Source organism: Amblyomma mixtum, chromosome 2, assembly GCF_055824585.1.
Source record: "Amblyomma mixtum isolate Tamu chromosome 2, ASM5582458v1, whole genome shotgun sequence".
Lineage (NCBI taxonomy): Eukaryota > Metazoa > Arthropoda > Arachnida > Ixodida > Ixodidae > Amblyomma > Amblyomma mixtum.
The window spans coordinates 140,291,015-140,297,966 of NC_143013.1; positions in this window are offsets into that span (position 1 = coordinate 140,291,015).

A 6,952-nucleotide genomic window follows, 5' to 3' on the forward strand; every position below is an offset into this window, starting at 1 on the left:
ATGCGAGTGCCAGCCAGTGTGGTGTGTGTGGTGTGTGTAGACATCACCCGAGAAACTCATTGTATTATGCCATCATCAGCCTTCATTCGCACTTTCCTTTTCCTCCTCTTCCCTTTCCCCTGTGTGGAGTAGCAGGCCAGGGCCATGTTACCACCGGCCGACCTCTCCACCTTTCCCTCATTAAAATTCCTTTCCCTCTCTCTCTCTCTACGGCGGTCACTGAGAATGCAGTTAGAAGTGCTTTCGCACTAGGAAAAGCGGTTTCTTAGGTGACAGTTGCGCAAACGATGCAGATTTATTGGAGCCATTCATTCGTTCAAGAGAAAAATTCACCGTAAGCTCAATGAAGCCCTTACCATGCAGAGGCCCTATTCCCACGCAACGACACTCCATGCACTCTTGCAGTTGATCGAAGGGCCAGAGTGTGCAGCGCTGGTGGTTGACAGAGAAACAAAGGCTGTCCAAACTACATGTGCGCAGACTACTGTGGTCACTTGGAGCCGCCAATGCACTCGTTTCAACCCAGTCTGTACTTATGTTTACTTCGGCACAGCGAATAGGCTCGACGGAGGGAAGTGCCCGTCTAGGCACGGGAGGTTAAGTTGAGGGTCGACAAATGGCACAGGAGTGCGAGTGCAGGCAGCAGAGGCAGCACCGCACGAAGGCCGAAGCGCACCGGTGGCGAAAAGTTTTTTCGGGGACTTCCGCAGAAGCGACGGTGCGAAGAGGAATACAAGATGGCCACCGGTCAGCGGGGAAGCTGGCGGGGCCTTGATGAAAGCCTTTGTCGAACCGACGTTTGCGGCGACAGCGCTGCGGTATGTGTCCGTAGAGCAGTGACTAACACCAAGTTGAAGCCAGTCCGCGTGTTGATATGCCAGGGTGCAGCACTTAATGAGAACTTTAGAGGACCGCAGTGCAAAATGCGAAAAAAAAGCGAACGTACGCAGGGCCGTCAACGCCAGCAGAGGCGGAAAGAGCGGAGGTGCCCTTCCGGCGAGAACTTTCAGGCTATTGGCTCGCAGTTATCACGCGCCTTCTGCTCATGTGGCCAATGGCAGAAGAAAATAAAGTCTCCTATCGCGGCGCTCACCACCTTTTTAAAATCACGTGGGCATGTGACCTAGTTCTATCTGGAACGTGCTACCAAGCAAGTGGAATATGTGTTCAACATAACCGTTTCGTGAAAAAAAATGACGAGCTGGCTGTTCCAATAATATGAACATGTTCCACGCACTTTCGGCTCATAAAGGAGAGAAATGGGCTGCGGAAGTGAGTCCCACTTAAAAAAAGCCGGAACGGGCGTCGTTCTAGGAAAATAAATGAAACAGAGGCTTTAACCGGAACTTAATTAGTGGAACGATGAAACCTAATAAACCTGCAAGTACGGGTAAAGCACCCGCTTGAAAAGACAAGCTACACTGGGGTCGTTTACAAAGTTCCTTGTAAAGGATGCAGTGCAGCCTATATATGCGAAACAGGGGACTTCAAGAGACATTTCAAAGAACACCAGCGTGACATCAAGAACAAAAAAGTGACTTCTAACGCTCTCGCTGAACACCAGAAAAACACGGGAAACTTGATTGATTGGGATGCCGCGCACATAGTCGAAAAAGAAAAATCTTTATCTACTCGCTTGCTAAAGGAATTTCTTCACATACAAATGACAAGCGAAGCGATTAACAGGACACGGGGCAATCTACCCGAGATATACGAGGGGGTACCCAAAAGAAACCGGACTAAATTTTTTGGTCGGCAAATCTTCTGTGGTACCGCGTTTTGGCACTAGCAGCGCATAGAACGAACATTCCAGAGTCAGTAAGCCCAGTGCCGTCGTTGAAGGAGGTCAGACTAGTTTAGGCAGAGTTTTTGAGTGACGACTGTTTTGTGTGAATGTCGTTTTTGCAACGGCTGATTTTCGTGAACAGCGTGCGCCGGTGAAATTCTGATTTTTGCTCGGAAAAAGTTGAATGGAAACTCTTGAAATATTAAGAAAGACGTACAAGGACGATGCTATGGGGACAACTGAAGTGTTCCTGAACCGAATCCTGAATCAAAGCAACAATCATGCCAATGGAAAACTTCAAATTCACCTCGCCTCAAGAAAGCTTGTCAGGTGAAGCCAAACCTCAAAACAATGCTGATTTGTTTTTTCGACGTGAGAGAAGTTGTCTATTGAGAATTTGTTCCGCAGGGTCAGACAGTTAGCCAGGCTTTCTACTTGGATGTTTTGAAAAGACTGGGCAACAGTGTGCGGTGGAAGCGGCCAGATTTGTGGCGGTCGGGTGACTGGTTTTTCCATCATGGCAATGCCCCTGCTCACACAGCCCTGTCTCTACGACAATTTTGGGCCAAAAATGGCATGACCCCTATTCCTCAACCTTCATACTCTCCCGACCTTGCCCCGTGCTATTCTCTTTGTTTCCTAGAATGAAAAAATAGGTGAATGGAAAGCGTTTCGCTGATGTTGCTGAGGTGAAGAAAAAAACGACGGAGGAACTGTCAAGCATCACAAAAGATGAATTTAAACAACGTTTTGAAAAATGAAATGAAAGATTGGACAAGCGTATCATTGCAGGTGGGGAATACTCTGAAGGATATTGAAGGTCTGTGCTTAAAATGTGAACAAATAAGTTCAAACAAAAATAAGTCCGTTTTCTTTTGGGTACCCCCTCGTAGATGCGCACGATACATAACGTTTTCCTTCATAAGCAGCAGCACATCTCGTTTTTATCCGGTTGTGAGCAAGGCACCCGTAGTGGTGCCAAATCGTCAATGCTTTTAAGGCGAAAGCCTTTAATGCCTCATCGTTGTCGACAGAAGGTTGTCAGCAGAAGCTTGGCAGCAGAGGTGTCTCTGTTTCACTCCCACTTCCTCCCTTCCTGTACGGTGCGGTTCAGGTGTCCACCGAGATGAGAGAGAATTACTGCGCCATTTCCTTTCCTCAAAAAGGATTGCGTACAAAGGGCAAGGCATCGCGCCGAACGGGTGGTGGCGTTCCGTGGACTCCATTTATTTATTTATTTATTTACATGTACTGCAGCCCTGATGGGGCTATTGCAGGAGTGGGGGGAAGAAATAAAAAGACAGAGACGGACAACATATTCAGAAGTGAACACCATTAAAATACAGAACAGAAATGCAGCAGACTAATCACAGATTTGCAACAACATTGAAAAATAGGTTTGGTTCCAGGGAGCGTATATCACCGGGTAAAGAATTCCATCGTTCGATAACACGAGGAAAAAAACTAAATTTGAACATATCAGTGCGAGCGTGAATGGGTGTTACATCCAATGGGTGGTAGCTCCTTGTAGATGAAGATGCTGAAAAATGCAAATACTCAGACAGTGAAGCAAAGCGGGATGAATTAACAATACCATGAAAATATTTTAAACACTCATTGTCGCGGCGGGTACAAAGGAGAGAAAGGCCTATGGCAGGAAGAGTGGATGAAGGTGAAAAATGTCTGTCATACCGTCGGCAAATAAACCGTACTGCTTTCCTTTGGACGGATTCCAGCTTACTGATATCGGACTGTTTATGAGGATTCCAGACTATTGACCCATACTCCAAAAGTGGACGAATAAAAGCTTTGTATGTTACCAGTTTAGTTTCTTGTGGGGCAACACTTAGTGCACGTTTTAGATAACCGAGCCTCCGCATTGCATTATTGGATATTGTGTTAATATGCTTTGACCAGGACAAGTTAGAAGAAAAAAGAAGACCTAAATATTTGTACTCGGACACTTGATTCAGAGAGTTATCTTTGAATGAGTAGGTGTAAGAAGATGGTATTGTGCGATTACAGAATGACATGTATACAGATTTACGAAAGTTTATTTGCATTTGCCATGTTTCACACCATGAGCAGAATGACACGAATGACTGATTTAGTTTCGCGTGATCCTCAGGGGTGTTAATTGAACTGTATATGACACAATCGTCTGCATACAACCGAATTTTAGAAATAATATTTTCTGGCAAATCATTAATGTATAATAAGAACAACAGTGGCCCGAGCACGGATCCTTGCGGTACACCGGATGATACATTAACAGTTTCAGATGAACAGGAGTTGAAAGAAACATACTGTGTACGATTAGAAAGAAAGCTTGATATCCAGTCTACCAGTAACGGGTTTTTGAGTATTGCATTAAGTTTACAAAGAAGTTTGCTGTGGAGAACGGTGTCGAAAGCTTTAGAAAGGTCGATGAATAAAGCGTCGATTTGTGAGCCCGTGTCGAGGGAACTAGCAATCTCGTGCGTGAATTGTACAAGTTGTGGAATGGTACTGAGCCCGCGCCGAAACCCATGCTGAAATTTGCACAAGATATTGTTAGCTTCAAGAAATTCTGTAATGTGCTTATGAATGATATGTTCTAGAAATTTGCATGAGTGTGAAGTTAACGAAATGGGGCGATAGTTGGACAAGATTTGGGTGCTGCCGGCTTTAAACAGGGGAATAACTTTTGCAAGGTTCCAGGCTACGGGGACGGTTGCGGATGATAGCGATTTCTGGAAGATGGTAGTCAAATAGCGGCTGGTCCAAAGAGAGTAACGATGCAGAAATACATTAGGGATATTTATTTATTTATTTATGCAGAATACCCCTAAAGGCCCTCGTATTACATAGGGGGGGGGGGGGGGGCACAGGCAATTTAACAGAATAAAACAAAACCACAAATATAAAACAAACAACAAAAGCACAAATAAGACACTTTTGATGACATAAGTAAGCAAAAGAATCAATCAAAAACATAAGTAACATACGTAAGCTAAAGAATCAAAAGAATGGCAGCGCGGCAAAGAACGAAGATTACTGCAGTATTAAAATTATACAAACAGAACACTAGTACAATGAATCTTTTTAGTAACAAACCCTGCAAAAAAAGGAAGCCATGAACAAATAAAATAACAATGTATGCGAAGAGTTAAGCAGTAGTTATTGAAGATATAAGTTTAAAATATTTATCAGGATCAGTGGTGGTTGCGATATGTGAAGGCAGAGTGTTCCAGTCAGATATTGTGCGTGGTAAGAATGAATGCGCATAGATAAATGTTCTGCACGTGAAACGTCTAACTTTAAAGGGATGATCGCGGCGGTCAAAAATCGAAGGAGGCAAAGAAAAAAAGTCGTTATGAAGTGATGGATGATAAAGTTTATGAAAAAGTGATAGTCGTGCAATTTTACGGCGGAGACATAAATCCTGGAGACCTGCGCGTTTCTTTAAGGCTGTGATGCTGGTGTTACGTGAATAATCGGAGTAAATAAAACGAACGGCGCGGTACTGCAATGATTCAATGTTATTTATTAGGTAAGATTGGTAAGGGTCCCAAATAGCCGAGGCATATTCAATTTTAGGTCGAATTAGAGTGGTATAGGCATGAGCACGGAGGTGAGGAGGAGCATGCTTTAGGTTATGTTTTAAGAGACCTAATGACCGATTAGCAGATGCAAGCATAAGGTTAATATGGTGGTTCCATGCTAAGTCTGAATGAAGGTGAAGTCCTAAGTACTTATACGTGGTGACTAGCTCGAGTGAGCTATTATTTAAGGAGTATGCTGTTTGAATTCGAGACATTCGGTTAGTAAAAGACATCAATTTAGTTTCTGAATGATTAAGTTGCATAAGCCAGGTTGAGCACCATGCTGTTACTGAATCCAGATCAGATTGAATGGATTGGCAATCGGTGTTAGAATAAATTTTGCGATAAATTACACAATCATCAGCAAAAAGTCTGATATGGGAAGAAATGGAATCCGGTAAACCGTTGATAAATATTAGGAATATCATCAGGACCACTACTTTTTTTCACATTTATGTTCAGAATGAGGTTCAGAACACCTTCGACGCTTATTGAAATATCTTCGACAGAACATTGAGAGTTGCTAGGAAAAGTAATCATTTCAAGGTTATCTCTTGTTTGGTTTGGTTTGGTTTATGGGGTTTAACGTCCCAAAGCGACTAAGGCTATGAGAGACGCCGTAGTGGAGGGCTCCGGAAATTTCGACCACCTGGGGTTCTTTAACATGCACTGACATCGCACAGTACACGGGCCTCTAGAATTTCTCCTCCAAAGAAATTCAACCGCCGCGGCCGGGATCGAACCCGCGTCTTTCGGGTCAGCAGCCGAGCACCATAACCACTGAGCCACCGCGGCGGCTTTATCTCTTGTAAATACCGACTGAAAATATGTGTTGAAATTAGTAGCTATAGCTAATGAGTCACAGACCGGCTTATCATCAATAATGAAGGTATTGGGACTAGTGCTCTGTGGCAATATGGATGCCCAAAATTTTCTGGGATTGTGTTTCATTAATTGCGGCAAGGAATTTCTGTAGTAAAAATCTTTTCCGGAGTGAACTTTGGCACGGAGTTCTTCTTTAGCGTCGCTGAACTGTTGCAAGAGTTCAGGGTTACCATTGCGCTTGGAAACGCGTAGTCTGGCAACACGGCGAGAAAGATGCAGTATGTCCCTTGTTATCCAGGGCATACTGTGGTTTTCCTTTTTAGTTTTTAATGGAACAAAACGCTGAATACAGACCTTCACAATGTTTTCGAAAAATGTTACTAAAGAATTCACGTCACCTGATATGCTAAGGTGGTGAAACTGTTCAAATGCGTCACTTAATAAATACAGGATAGCCACGTCGTCTGCTCTACTGAAATCCGGAAATGTTGAATAAGTTAGTTTTGAGGAAGGAATAGAACATGGGATCGAAACAAGAACAGCGTTGTGATCGGATATCCCCTCGACGACTTCGCATGTAAAATTCATCGCGAAAAGAGAAGAGCTTAAAAACACCAGATCCAGTATTGCCGAAGACCTCGTGGACATATCAACTATCTGTTTTAATCCAAATGACAAAGAAAAATTGACAAGTTCACTACGGATTGCAATGTCGTGACTAGTAATGGATAATGTATGCCAATGAATTCCGGGGAGA